A 15254-nucleotide genomic window follows, 5' to 3' on the forward strand; every position below is an offset into this window, starting at 1 on the left:
AATTGAGTTTCAGGCAATCTCCAAGGTGGCGCTTTGTAGAGAAAACGGAACTTGGCATGATGTCTACTTTTCCTTTAATTACATTGCCCTAATGAGCAACTTTCTTTACTTTCAGCAAATTTATTTCTTGAGAAGAATGAACAGCAATAAACGTGTAAAAAGGATCACCAAGTAGCACCAGAGAAGAAATATCAGCAGCTTAAACTAACAAGAGGTTGCTAAAAGTAGCGGAAAAACACCAGATTATTCTCAGCTTCATTATGTTTACAAGCAGAGTAAAGGATGTTAATCAGTGCAGCACATTGTTCTTGTTCTGCTGTTCTACTTGTTCTACTGTTATTTTCCTTCAGCACATGTTCATGAGAGCATCCCAGAAACATGAAGTGCTGACACAGCAATCCAAAGCTCCTCTGCTCACATGCAGCAGAAGGCAATCCTGCCTCATGCCCTTGTACAAGATGAGAGTAGAAAATCACATGCCAATAACATCCTCCTCAGTGTCAATACTGCTCACCGCAACCTAATACAGAAGGATAAAGGGTTGGCTTTTCAAAAGTCTTTAAGGCATTTAGACATCAGAATTACGTTGAAAGTCAATGGCAGGTAAAGATGCTGGCTGTTCTGTTTATCTTTCTTTACAAAACTCTCCTTGAGAATCCACTTGTGACAAAGGATTCCCTGGATGTACCTTTCCAGAGCAAAAACAGCTGGGACATTCCATACATGTGTTTATTCTTGCATTTGCAAGGAGACACCGCAGCAATTAAGGTAGAACCCCAGCCCTAGGAAAATGACTGTAACACGAACACGTTACCTCTTATTAAAATACCTGATGTGTCCACTTTCAGAGAGCAGCAACTGCTACAGCTCACAGACCTTAGTTAAATTAGGTCAGAGTAATCAGGGTGACTGTATGATTTTGTTAATACCAGCAGTATTATTCTCCAGAAAAACAGCTGAAGCAAGTTCTTTAGAGTCATCCAAGTTTTTAATGTTACTCAAAGCTGGGGAGCACATCCCCGCATATCTATCAGCTGCCTTAGAGCCACAGTTCCCTACAAGGAACTTCTCCTGTTGGATTACTCCATGTAGCTCTAAGTGGGTGATCAGTCCACCTCCCTCTTTTTGCTTGTTTTGAAGAACGGGGTTGACTGAAGAATAGGGTGAATTGAAGAATGGGGTTGACTGAAGAATAGGGTAGATTGAAGAATGGGTTGTAAATAAGTAACTTCAAGGACGTTAGGCTTTGTTAGCTACTATACATAAAAGGAAATTACTAAGATAAACTTTGCCAGAACTGCCTGGTGGTTACTGATATGACAACGATCCTAAACCAAAGTGATGAAGAAATGACCAACAGGGGTCCCAAAGCCCACTTCCACATTACAGGGCCCATGAGGAAGGCATTCTCTAAAAGTATGATGTAATGTATGTAATCTAATGAATATGTATGCTTAAGGACAATATAATCACAGCCTGGTTGACGCTTGGAGGAGACATGCTTGGAGGAGCAATCCCCTGTGTTTCCTGGTGCCACAATAAAGAATACCTGCTTGTCAACTTAAATGTTATTGGCAAATTCCTGGAGATTTCTCTGAACCAGTTTAGAGATTCATTTTACCCCAACTCACTCCATAAATTCACAATGTCCCTTCACCTCTCAGCACCACACCTTAATACACTCACAGAGCTGGTAGGAAACTTAATTAATACACGTAAAAACCCCCAAGCTCTAAGATCTTCACACCAAGGCACTTCAGATGTGAAAGTGTAAAATGAAATCATCTTCAAGAAGAAAATCTGAAAGTGCCCCTGGAAACAGATACCTAAGACCTTAAGTGTTTATGCAGCTTTATGCACTGTTATTTCTTCAGTAAGGCTGCCACAGAAATGGCAGGGGTATGGGAAGAAAGTATGTTAGCACTTAGAGTCTGCTCATAAATGCATTAAGCGCAACTATTTTACTGAGAAAAAAAATCAGGAGGAGAGCAGAGTCCCTTCTCCTGGGGAGCTAATCTCAATTACTGCTCATAATCATGCTTCAGCTGAAGAGAACCCTGCGTAACTCCTATGCTGTACATGATCTGGCAGTTGTGTGCATTTGCCACTTCAAAACCATGAATGTAATGAAGGAGAACAGCTTTTTTCCTTACAAAAAGGAAGGAAGGAAAAAGCGATTGTTCAAGAAAAACAATATTCTAAAAATAGGCCTTCCTCTACTAAAGCCTCCATGTATCACAATACCTTCCCACTTCCACAGAGGTTACAGTCCCTAGAAGCAAGTTGCAAGTACACAGAAGTAATTCACATAGACAAAGGGAGCTATAAATGTTTGGTCGGATTTGCTTTTATGCTTACCACAAACTTGTGATTAGTTTTTGCAATTAAACACAGGAAGGGGCTCTTTGCCTGCCCCATAAACAGTGCTATAACTATCCAGGTGATGTGGGATGAAGCCTGCTTTCCTTCCATGCTTCCCTTGGCTACTGGAATACCTGTGCTTGGATAGCTACAATTAAGTTGCAATTCAGTCAAGTGGGATTTTAAAGCTTGCTTTTTCTTGGAGAAGCAAATGCCACTGCTCAGTGTGGGCACCAATAAACACTGCCTCCATTCTGCAGAATGCAAAAGCTGAAATTCAAGAAAAATGCTGCACTGCACTACTTGAAACCCTTTCAGTTGCTCTCTGTGACACTGGGAGGCATTTTCAGTCAAAAGATGTTAGCACACAAGTTAGCTGTCAGAAACATAAGTTTCCTATACATGGGAAATGGCTACATGAGCTGTTTTTGAGAACAGATTGTACGTTGCTAGCAATTAATTAAATTTTGGAGATGTTTAATTTTTGCCCCCCCCCCCAAGGACACACTGTTAGCTCCTCCCTTGTTCTGAGCATCCTCTGTGTGGTAACACACGCACAGAGAATTAACCATTCTGAAGACTTCAAAGTGATATGGGCATTTTAAAACTCCCTGCAAGGGGACATCACCCAGTGTGCGAGTTAAAGCTCTTCACTCCCTCCACCCCGATAGGTACCTCATGGGTTGAAGCTGGGAAGTGTGGTGGCTGTGGTTTGCTCGTGGCACTGCTGAAGCCCACCTGCCGCTGCACTACCATGTACAACACCCTGTGCAGGGTTATAGAATCACAGAATAGTTAGGGTTGGAAAGGACCTTAAGATCATCTAGTTCCAACCCCCCTGCCATGGGCAGGGACACCTCACACTAAGCCATGTCACCCAAGGCTCTGTCCAACCGGGCCTTGAACACCGACAGGGATGGAGCATTCACAACTTCCTTGGGCAACCCATTCCAGTGCCTCACCACCCTTACAGTAAAGAACTTCCTCCTTATATCCAATCGAAACTTCCCCTGTTCAAGTTTTAAATAAACCCTATCTAACAAATTTGAGGGGTGGGGAACAGTAGGAGACAGGGGAGCAGATTCTCACATCATCAGGAGGGAAATAAGACTTTTAAAAAGCCAGTTGTGTCTGTGCACAACAATGAAGCTTTATGTCTACATAAACTGACAAGTCAAATTGTACTCCTGGGCCCAATTCTCATCAGCGCCATTTGATGGTGATAGCTGCCTCCTGCCACTGCAGCCTAATGGCTGTGTCTGCCAGGAAGGGCAGGCAGGATGATTAAAGTAAGCATTAAGAGAATGGTTTGGTGATTAGCTTCTCCCTCTCACTTTTTTCTCTTTGCTTTCTTTTTTTACATACAGTTTTGCTCTGCCAAAGACTGCCAAAGCCTTTTCTTCATTAGCAGTGTATTTAACAAGTGTAAATTTAAAGTATTCATTTTCTTAAGGCCAAGGATTAAAGCAATTAAGGAAAACTGCTGCAACCAAGCACTCAAGTCAATCCTTAATGTGGGAAAGAAACAATGGTGCTTAACTTATTTAAACAAAACCAAATTGTGTATAATTATCCTGACACTCTGTCAAAATAAATTCTCACTCTGCTGCAATGACTTCTTAAAATCTCCTTTCTGAAATGGAAATAAACATTTTCTTTCCCAGTAAGGGAACAGGTCTGGGGCCTCTTTGGGCTACCTTCATATCAAAGACACTGCCACAAAAGCTGATGTCCACTCTCATTCCCTACTCATTTTACCATCAGTTTTCTTCCTGATACTGTATGGGCTTCATATCTCACCAGGTCTGCACATGGGAGACCTGAGCCCCTGCAGCCCCAGCAACTGGCCTGTGTACTTGCATCACTGTGGGCCAAAAGAGAAAAAAATCATTTTGAGCAAATGCCTCCAGAAAGGGAATTCATATCCCTGCAGTATTTAGTCTAAAATTCTGTAGTTTTGCCTTTTAGGCACATTAAGTCCTTCTTAACATATGGCAATAATGGTGTAGAACGGGGCCCAATCTATGTTCGGCAAAATAAGGAAGGGGGAGATGTTCTGAATGATGGTGTTTGTCTTCCCCAGTCACCATTAGGCCTGATGGAGACCTCTCTCTTGGAGATGGCTGAACACCTGTCTGCAATGGGAAGTGAATGAACTCCCTGGCTTGCTTTGTTTGTGCACACAGCTCTTGCTTTACCCATCCAACTGTCTTTATCTCAACCCACGAGTTTTCTCATTTTTACTCTTCTACTTATTTTACTTTCTCATTTTACTCTTTACTCCACTGTTGGGGAATGAGCAAGCTGCTGCGTGGGGCGCAGTTGCTGGTTGGGGTTAAACCATGACATGATGATAAACTCTACAGCATTTCTGCCAGACCACAAGCTGTAAAGTGTTGTCTTATACAGAAAGAGGTGCGGTGTTAACTGTGAAACCACAGTGAGCTGGCAAACAGAAAGGCGCTAACTAGAGCCACAAGGATGGCAATTTATATTTCAATGTTGTTAACTGTACCACTGATGACTATTGTAACAGAAATACTGAGCAAAGTCATGATATAATCACATCTTGTTTAGAGATATACATGCTCAAATCCCATTCACTTCTGCAGAAAATAGAAGGTTCACAAGTTCCCACAAACACAAAGTTTATAATAAAATCCAAATGCACAGCTCTAGGATGGCACAGGAAATATCTTAGAGGGGTCAAAAATACTCCACATTTCTGAGCCCTCCATTCTGTCCATATGCCTATACATGTATTCCCATTAAGTGTATGCCTATAAATATATACATGGAAATGTATAAATACTTGTTTATTTAAAAGTATTTTTCTTCAGACTTCATAATGTTCACTTTCATTATAATTATAATTGCACATTTAAAAGTGCCTAAATAAGAGGTTTGATGATTTTTTTTCAACGTAAACCGTCAGCATGCCATTTTAGTTTGTGAAACCTCACAAACGTTCACTTCTCTATTTTCCATTTTAGCATTATTGCAATTTTTTTCTAACTCTCTTTCAGTTCACCTTCCTTCTATGCTTTCATTTCCCCAGAAAGTAAAAAAAGAAGGTAAACAGTGGGCAAATATATAAAGGAAAAAGAAAGCATGCTTTTTTCCACTCCAAACAAAACCAGAATACAACCACATAACTATAAAGCTTATTTCTCATGTTTTGCTTATCTTTTCAGTCATTTGAATAAAAAAAAAATATTAACTTGACCTTGCAGGTATTGGTAAACCCATCCCATCAGACCTTTCTTTATTCCCCATCCAGGAAGAACACTTGGCTTCATTAATATACCCCCACCTTCAATTACAAAAAGCATATTTAGAAAGTGACAGAGAGCACCACATCCAAATCACTGAAACTACTGATTCAGTGCTGGGTAAGCCAATGACACTGCCAGCGACAACCAGTTCAGATGGTGTTTTCTGTAAGACGACCCTTCCCCAGGTAGCTAGTACTTGGAACGTCTACTGGACAAAGTTCATCCCTCAAAATACTGTGATCCACATTTGCAAGACAGCAGATAAAATAACTGCACAAATTACAGAATACAAAGAGCTCTTTCCTTGTGGGATCACAAGCTAAAACCATAGCATCTCTACCTAGCTGCATATTAGTCACAGGGTTGAAACCAGCCCTATGGATTGAGAAGGGACTCTGCAGATTCTTGTTATTGGCAGAACAAATTGCTGAAGTCATCTGTTGTGCAGTCCATTGGATTTCAGCGTGATGTGGTTTGTAGATTACCAATCAGCAGCTCCCACAACCTGAACCTCAAACAGAATGCAAGGAAACATTATTTCCCATCCCTGGCAGTGCTCAAGGCCAGGTTGGAGAGGGCTAGGAGTAACCTGGTCTAGTGGAAGGTGTCCCTGCCCATGGAAGGGGGTTGGAACCAGATGAGCTTTAAGGTCCCCTGCAACCCAAACCAGTCTGTGATTCTAAGATTTAGTTCTAAATGTACAGTAATATTTCAGTTTTGTAAAGTCTCTCTTTGGAAAATGCCAGCTCCCTGATAGGTTTGTTTACTTTCCTTCTCAACTATTCAAACAAGCCAGTTATCCAAAGATAATGGGGTATGGTCTCCCCACCAGCACAAATTCAGCTTCCACTGTGCATCCAAAGATAAGTAGAGGTCTAGAGACAGTTTTACGTCATTACTGGGAATATACAAGAAGCACCTGAGCAGCTAAGCAAGTCCAAGCACTTACAGAGTAAAGGGGTCAGAGAGACTGTATTTGCTTTAATCCCCTTATCAGCAACTTGTCTTTGACTGGAGGCTCTTTATTACTAAGTGGCTTGCCAATGAACTACCATCAAGGACACAAAAGAGCAAATACTCCATGAGTAAACATCCTACAGAAGGGGCAAAAAGATCTTTTGTAATGGTCACAATAATGTCTCTGCTATATTATAGACTAAATGTAAGTGATTTCTGGAAGCCAATATTTTTTACATATGAGGAAAACGATTGTAGAAACCTTGAGGCAGGAAAGGATAAGAAGCAGCAAGAGCAGTGACGGAATGCAGAGAGACAGACGGGCTAGAGGGCAATGAGACTACATGATGATATGTAAAATGTCAAATGTACATTACCTTCCAGATGAAGTCTAGGTGTAAAGGGCATGTGTGTGATCATGAGGGATGGCTGCCTTAATGGGAAGCCTTTTAACCACTTCTAATTCATTCCTATAGTTGAGCTGATTGCACTTCTCTAGATCTGAGGGAAGATATCAGTGAATGGAATAGCTCTTAATCAGATCTGATGATGATATCCTGCTATCTTAAAGTGCAGCAATGTACGCAGCATACAGGAAGGTCTCAGAGATTTCAGGTACCAAATTAAGAAACGCCTCCCAGGGTTGGAAAGGGTAGAAAATACCACAAACCCATGGGGTTTACATCTAGGGAGATATATGTGATGAGAGGACATCTCCCAGTATTCCTGCTGGGCCCTACTGACAGATTTGTCACTTTTGCCTTATGTAGGTTGGGCACATGCAAGACGCTTACAGGATGTGCCAGCAGTCTCCAGGGGGTTTCAGCCCATAATAAGATAAAATATCATGGTTCAGAAAACAGATCATCCTGTTTAACTCTAACAGGAAATTTGTTTGATGGAAAAAAGGAAAATGCTGTTTCAGGTCAACTCAAAATGACTTTTTGTCTGTTCAGCTCCAAATCCAAACCATCATTATTTGCACAGTTCTAGCTTCTACTGCAATACTCTGTTGGAAATATTCACACACAGTTAATCTGACTTGCCCTGCTGGAGTCGCTAGAATATCACAAGACTCGTGAAGCAACTGGGAGAGGCTTGTGCTCCTTGGCTAGCAGAACCTCCTCTGATGCTCGCACTCAGAAAGAGCAACATTGTCAAGACCAGGATAAAACCCACAGCCTATTGGGAAGAACTGATTTGCTGCTGCATCAGAAGATTGAGAAATAAACTTGTATCTGTGAAAAAAACAAAATTCTAAGAAAATACCAATTTAATGATTCAGTGCTGCTTCCCTCCCTTTCCATGGGTTTACCAATGCAGAGTGCAAAGAAAGCAGACTCTGGCCCTGAGGGAGTTCAGATGCAGCAGACTGATCTACCAGCAGGCTGCAGTATGTTCCCAAAGGTGCAATATAATTCCGAGGCCAAGAAACAGCCTATTAGCTCTGCATGCCATTAATTCTCATGAATAGTTCAATCCAATGCTCACAGAAGCTGTTGGGCATCTTTCCATTCTGTCTAGCCGGACCTGGATTAGGGCTTATTTATCTTTTCATTATATACCTTATCTTTAAGTAGGAAGCAGCCCAAACAGTTCAGTGCAGCTGTGCGCATTTCAAGCCCTCCACCAGGCTCTGCGCCCAGCAGCACATGCGATGCTGTCTGCAGATCGAAATGAAGGCATGTCACAGTCAGAAGCCACTCATGCAGAATTAAACTTCAGGCTTGTTTGACTAAGCTTCTGAATTCACCATGGTTCCCCTGTTTTGCCAGCCTGAAGAAGGAGCCCAGCAGGTTCCAGAGTCACATGCCAAAATCCCTCCTTCATCTTCCCTGGAATTTGAAATGATTACTAATAGGTATTCTTGCTGAAAATGATTTAACATAATGTGCTGAACGAGATCACTAAGTTAAAATATCCTTCCCAAAGTGACTCTCTCACTGCTTATCAGAATGCCAGAGGGGATGGAGGACAGCATGAAGTGAATTCTTTTGCTGTCTTCTGCATTTTACAAAATATTTAAGTTACTGAAGAATTCATAACAGGAAGTTTCACTGAGGCTCATTACAAGAGGTCCATGATGCAGGTCTGGCAGGCAGCCAGGGGATGGAGACACAGGGGTTTGGGTTAACCTCTCTTGTTCATGCTTTCCCTTTCTACAGTATTTTATCCAGTGTAGGCTGGGAACTGAAGACAGGCAAGGAAAAAGGTGGGCATGAGAGCAAAGCTGGCGAGGGGATGGGCACTCTTTGCCCTGCATCCACAGCCCTGGATGTGCATTGCTGCTACAGCTGCACATATTACAGCAGGATGCTACCACCCATTTAAACACAGAACTTAGGGAAGAAGAGGAGTGTGCACCACAAAACACATCACTGCATGCCAGGGATGCTCAGGGTTTCACTGAGGGGACAGGCTGCCCTTACCCATCCAAATCTGTCAGCCTCAAAATTAACTTACTGAGGTCAGTACTCATAACAGTGGTATTGCAGACTTTTGATTCAGTCTTCCTTTCTGAGAAAGCCCCATACTCTCTGGCCCAGTACAGCTATTACCTGCCAACCTAAAGGATGATGAATGTTATTTATATTGCAGTAATGGCTAGCCAGTCAGTGGAGACCAGGGACAGGCTGTGCTATAGACTTATCAAACACACACTTGAATGAGGACTGCCCACAGATGGCTGAGTGCATGAAACTGCTGAGACATTTCATCCAGAGGGACCTTGACACGCTTGTGAGGTGGGCTGATGCCAACCTCATGAAGTTTAACCATGACAAGTGCAAGGTCCTTTGCCTCGGTCGGAGCAATCCCAGACACAGCTACAGGCTGGGCAGAAAAGAGATTCAGAGCAGCCCTGCAGAGAAGGACTTGGGGGGTACCGGTCCATGAGAAAATGAACATGAGCCAGCAGTGTGCGCTCGTAGCCCAGAAAGCCATCCGTATCCTGGGCTGCAGGTCGAAGGAGGTGATCCTTCTCCTGTACTCTGCTCTTGTGAGACCTCACTTGGAGTATAGTGTGCAGTTCTGGTGTCTTCAACATAAAAAGGACATGGAACTGTTGGAACAACTCCAGAGGAGGACCACGAGGATGATCCGGGGACTGGAGCACCTCCCGTATGAAGACAGGCTGAGAAAGTTGGGGCTGTTCAGCCTGGAGAAGAGAAGGCTGCGTGGAGACCTCATAGCAGCCTTCCAGTATCTGCAGGGGGCCTATAGGGATGCTGGGTGGCCTGAGTTTAGCAGTAGCAGTCATTTTTCTCATTCTTGGTGCACTGCTGTGTTTTGACTTTCAGGCTGGGAATAGAGCTGATAACAATGATGTTTTGGTTTGGCCAAGGAATTTGTGAGCCTCATGCTCTGCCAGGGAGGAGGGGAAGCTGGGAGGAAGCAGAGACAGGACACCTGACCCAAACTGACCAAAGAGGTATTCCATACCACAGCACGTCATGCTCAGGATGTAACTGGGAGCTACCCAGAAGGACAGGGGGTCTTCAGGGTCGAACTCATTTTTTTTTTTTCAGTGGGTGGTATCTTATTCTCTTCCCTTGTTATTTTCTCTTCTCGTTGTTGTCATTGGTGGTAGCGGTGGTGATTTGTGTTGTACATTGGTTGCTGAACTGTTCTTATCTCAACCCGTGGGAGTTGCATTCTTTCAATTCTCCTCTCCATCCCTCCGGGAGCGGGGAAGCGGGGGGAGCCCCCCGGGGGGGGGGTGGTGTGGGCCTCGACTGCTTCCAGCCCGGCACCACTCACTGGGAGTGAGTGGACAAGCTGTCTGTCTGGGTTTAAACCGCGACAGTTCTTTTTGGTATCCAACGTGGGGCACGAGGGGTTGAAATAACGACAGATCTGACCGGATTAATAGTCACTCATCACAATGCTGATTTATTGGCTTTCAAAGTTGTTCCTCTTGATCTCACAGTTTCAGTATATCGTACCTTACTTCCAGCCAGTATTTGCTGTATTAGTGTTTTTCAAGTGTGGGGCTTCGGCTAAGGTTTTTGTCTCATTGTACTTTATGGTAATGACTTGTAATACAATAGAATCATTGATCATGAAACTGATATGGCTTATGTTCCCAGTATGGTCACCCCATTTATACTTTGGGAGGTATATAATAAAAGTGCTTAGCAATTACACATCTTTTTTCTCCTTCTCGGGTGGTCAACCTGTGAAGGAGATTCTCCCAGTTTCACCCCCCCCCCCCCCCCCCCCCATCATTTACAGCATCATTTGAAAGTTTTAAAGGTTTTAAAGTTTTTGAATGGCCTTTTAATGCTGTTGAGACTTGTTTGCTGATCGGGATGGGGATCACCATGTTGGCACGCATACAGAGTGTATTTTGCCCACAACCATTTCGTCTGTTTTCAAAAGTTAAGCAGAGTCCGGTTTGGGTCTTGTCTGGGGTTAAACGACAATATAGGAGGATCAAGAAATTTTCTGTGAGGCTGGACAGTCAGGAGTGGCAGGGTGTGTGGGATAGTATGGGCAAGTATCTAGGTCAGTGGGCCCCTCCAGTACTCTGGAATTTCACCACCTAACAACTGCAAAATCCAGAAGAATTAGTAAAACACTTAAATGAGGTGTGTCATCATTCTGGCCATACCAGAGACAGACAAATCATGGCAACATGCTGGGGCTTGGCCTATGCTTACAGGGCCTTGTTCAATGCTTTCCAGCACTTTCAAAAGGAAAAAAATGTCGCTGGATCTGAGGGCAAAGCAACAGTCAACACAGCTACTCCAGCTCCAAGCACAGCAGCTACACCACCCCCAGCAACAAGTACAGTCACTACTCAAACTTGGGCTGCAATGAACAGCACAACTACCCCAGCAGCAAGTACAGCAGCTACTCAAACTTCTACTGCAACAGTGCAGCTACCCCAGCTCTAAGCACAGCAGCCACACCACTCCCAGCAACAAGTACAGTCGCTACTCAAACCACAGTGATAATCACTGCAACTAAACCAGAGGACCAATTCGTACCAATACCGGTTTAAACCACGACACTGGGAATGGACTCTTCATTAGGGACTGTAGTGATAGGACAAGGGGTAACGGGTTAAAACTTAAACAGGGGAAGTTTAGATTGGATATAAGGAAAAAATTATTTCCTGTTAGGGTGGTGAGGCACTGGAAGGGGTTGCCCAGGGAAGCTGTGAATGCTCCATCCCTGGTGATGTTCAAGGCCAGGTTGGACAGAGCCTTGGGTGGCATAGTTCAGTGGGAGATGTGCCTGCCAATAGCAGGGGAGTTGGAACTGGATGATCTTCAGGTCCTTTCCAGCCCTAACTATTCTGTGATTCTATGATTTCAAGATAATGTTCTCAAATGCCTTGGACACGATGACTTCCAACAACTCTGCAGTACTTGTGCTGACTGCACTCACACAGAGTGCTGTTCTACAGTAAAGATCCTCATCCATACCAAATTCTTATCAGTTACTGTGACATGCCCTTACAATAGCAGAAAACTCATTACTCCAAAGCAAGCAGCTCCTTGATAAGAAGGCCTTTGAGTTCCTTGATTAATAGATGCAAAAATATCAAACTACTTCAAACTGAAAAGAAAACAGATGAATAAAAAGGTGTTCTAATGAAAAGGTTTCCTGATCTTTAGCTGCTGTAGTTCTGCTGATCAAAAATAAAGTAAATCAATGAATAAGGACTACTCAAGACACAAATAAGTAATCCAGCAACAGTAAAACATGAGGGGCCTGATCCTATAAAAACCCGGTAGGACCAATTTAACTCTGAGGTGCAAACTTGCAGGATTAGGCTTCAGGTAATTGTAGACAATTGTAAGGACTGAAAAACTATACCTTTAGCTTTCCATTACAGTGAACCCAGAGAAGGGATAGCTAACACTTCCTGGGAAATACTCTCCCAGGAAAAAGGCCTGCAAGGATGCAGAGGATATACATCTAAAACATTCAATGCAGATTTCAATCTTAGAAAAATCACAGTGACTTCTTTCATATGCACTGAGGTACAGAAACCTGAAATATTAAGTGGCATATTCCACCCAGAAATGCCTGTGGAATATGTGTCAGCCTCTCTATTATCCTTTCTACAATTAATGCTCCAGCACTGAAGTTCTAAATATTCAGTAGACACTAGGGTCCATCAGCAACCTCATTAAAATACAAGTGCTAAAGTTATACCTTACCTCTAATTACACTCATTATACTTAAAAGCTGCTTTAGACATGACTGTGTCAGAGCTTCATAGCCAAAGCCTTAAGATACCAGAGCCCAGGAAACAGACTAAGCAGGGATCAACCTGATATGCTTTTTTCTGTCTTTTCCGTCAGATGAGTGGTCACTCCCAAACCAAACAGGAGAAATGAAGCACACAGTAAGAGACTGGAAGTACTTTCTAGCTCTCTCAACTCTAGAAATCCCCTAAGAGGACTGATGTCTCGACATCTGGGCATTCCTTTCACTGTCACACACTCCCAGAGCAATGGGGTTTGACAGCAATCTGCTGAGCATATACAAATGACAACTGCAGAGCCTGGAGAGCTCAAAGGCATTTACAGATAGTAGAGGCTTGCAATAGATGTGTTGAACCACAGCTGAGATTAAAGGATATGTGAAAATTAAGCCAAATAGCTGTAAAGTCTTTAGCTGTGGTAGTTTGTATAGGCACAACAATATGCAAAATTCTGCCTGGGTGTGCTTTACAATTAACACAAATCATTTAAGGGAAGCTGATCACCCTCCATATATCATATTCTACACAGAAAAGGCTGTTGGGATGAATTTGGAAGGTGGTCTTTGCTGTCTAACCTACAAGTCCATCTATTACTCAAATACATGCAAACGAAGCACCATTTATAAACAGGTTTTGGATATTCCCAAGTACAAATTTCAGGGATGATGGATTTAAAGCTCTTTCCAGCACCTACATCTCACCTAATGGTTCTCTATCCCTCATAGATTTTCAGCCTGCTGCCCCACCATGATCTACATATCTTCCTAAATCTTTTAAAAGATCTTCTTGACAAAGGGGTATGTCCCACTGGTACAACACAGAGATGCATTATATCAAAGATTTTTGCTTTAGCGACATAAGCGCCAAATGTTTTCCAAGTCAGCTGTATTTTCAATAACCTGTCCATTTTGCATTTTCAGAATAGGTTTACCCACTCATGATAGCATGAACTTCTTGAACCCTCCATCCTCCAATCCAGCCAGCTACAGAACTTTGCATCAAACTTTTTATAGCATCAAATAGATTTCTTTTTTCCTGACATCCTAAAAAAAAAGCTAAATCTCCATTCAGCTGCAGTCAGTACAAAAGCATAAGTTAGCTCTGTGGTGTTCAAGAATAGATGGTTAGACTCTGAGGCCATACATTCTTCTACTAAAAGTTATATTATCACATTCTTGTCTAAATATTTTTGCTTCCTTTGCCTGCCAAAAGCAACACCTACAACTGCTATAACTGAAAATGACAAGATAAAAAGGGTTTTCACCGATTTGTCACCCTTTTGTTTGTTTTTTTAACAACACTAAATGTATAGTCTAGTTCATTGACAGAGTTTTGCCTGTTTGTATTTACAAATAACAAGGAAGAGACAAATGTGTTAAAAAAGAAAGGAATGGAATTGTATGTACAACAAAAATGGAAACGGGTTGGTGCAGCATCTAAAACCACTTTATATATTTGAAAAGGAAAAAATCATAGTATCATAGAGTCATTTAGGTTGGAAAAAGCATTAAGATCATTGAGTCCAACTGTTAAGCCAGCACTGCCAAGTTCACCACTAAACCATGTCCTTAAGTGCCACATCTACACAATCTTCTAAATACCTCCAGGTAGGGGGAGTGCATCCACTTCCTTGGGCAGCCTGTCCCAGTGCTTAACAAACCCTTTGCAGTTAACTTCCAAGTTGCCTCACTTAACTGCTTTCAACTACAGCAGCATATAAGATGGCCATCATGTATTTTCATGTGATCTTCTTGCTCGGCACTCTCATTATCAGGTTTTACCTTTATTAGTGGGGTTCTCAGTCTATGCTTCATGAAACTGGTCAATAATAAAGTTTTTCACCACTTTTGCATATTGAAGTCATTAGAAAGCTTTACAGTTTTACAGCTCTACTGGTAGAACTACAGTTCTTTTGCGAGTGGGCAGTTATCATGTATATCTCACAAAGGATAAAATACAAAAGCAGAAAATGTCATTAATTTTCCTTCAAGCAGATGGTTTTGCAGTATCACTGAACAAGTTTATATTAATGATTTTCAGAAAGAGAAGGAGATGTCATATTTGAGATGGAGGATCCTACCAAGCCAGCCCACTAAGAACTATCAGTACATCCAACAATAGTGGGATTTTTTCATTAACTCACTATGACAGATGTCAAGCTGGGGAAAACTTTTTGTTAATGTCAGTACAATTGTTCATTTAAACAAAAGCCAGTAATTCAGTCATGATGGAACAGCTTATGTGTCCGGCTCTGCCATACAATCAGCGCACAGGTGTTTATCACATATGCATAGTTGCTCTTTAATTTTCATCTTTGGGGCTACAAAGTGATCTATCCATAGCCTGAGCAGAGCCTTAAAAAAGTCAGGCCAGAAGGCAATTTGTGATTGAGTTATAACAAGCTGCCCATGTTCTCCCATGTTAAAGGGGGAGGTTCGGCA

At 42.4% G+C, this 15254-nt stretch overlaps 1 protein-coding gene across 2 annotated transcripts in view; it reads right to left on the bottom strand.

The window, feature by feature from the left end:
- FHIT (fragile histidine triad diadenosine triphosphatase) overlaps window positions 1-15254 on the bottom strand; it is a 422862-nt gene that overhangs the window by 86670 nt on the left and 320938 nt on the right. The window lies entirely within an intron of this gene.

The sequence above is a fragment of the Neopsephotus bourkii genome, unplaced genomic scaffold (genome assembly GCF_033783945.1).
Source record: "Neopsephotus bourkii isolate Nb327-2 ecotype Australia unplaced genomic scaffold, CSIRO-AGI_Nbou_v1 NB_719, whole genome shotgun sequence".
In the NCBI taxonomy this organism is placed as follows: Eukaryota; Metazoa; Chordata; class Aves; order Psittaciformes; family Psittacidae; genus Neopsephotus; species Neopsephotus bourkii.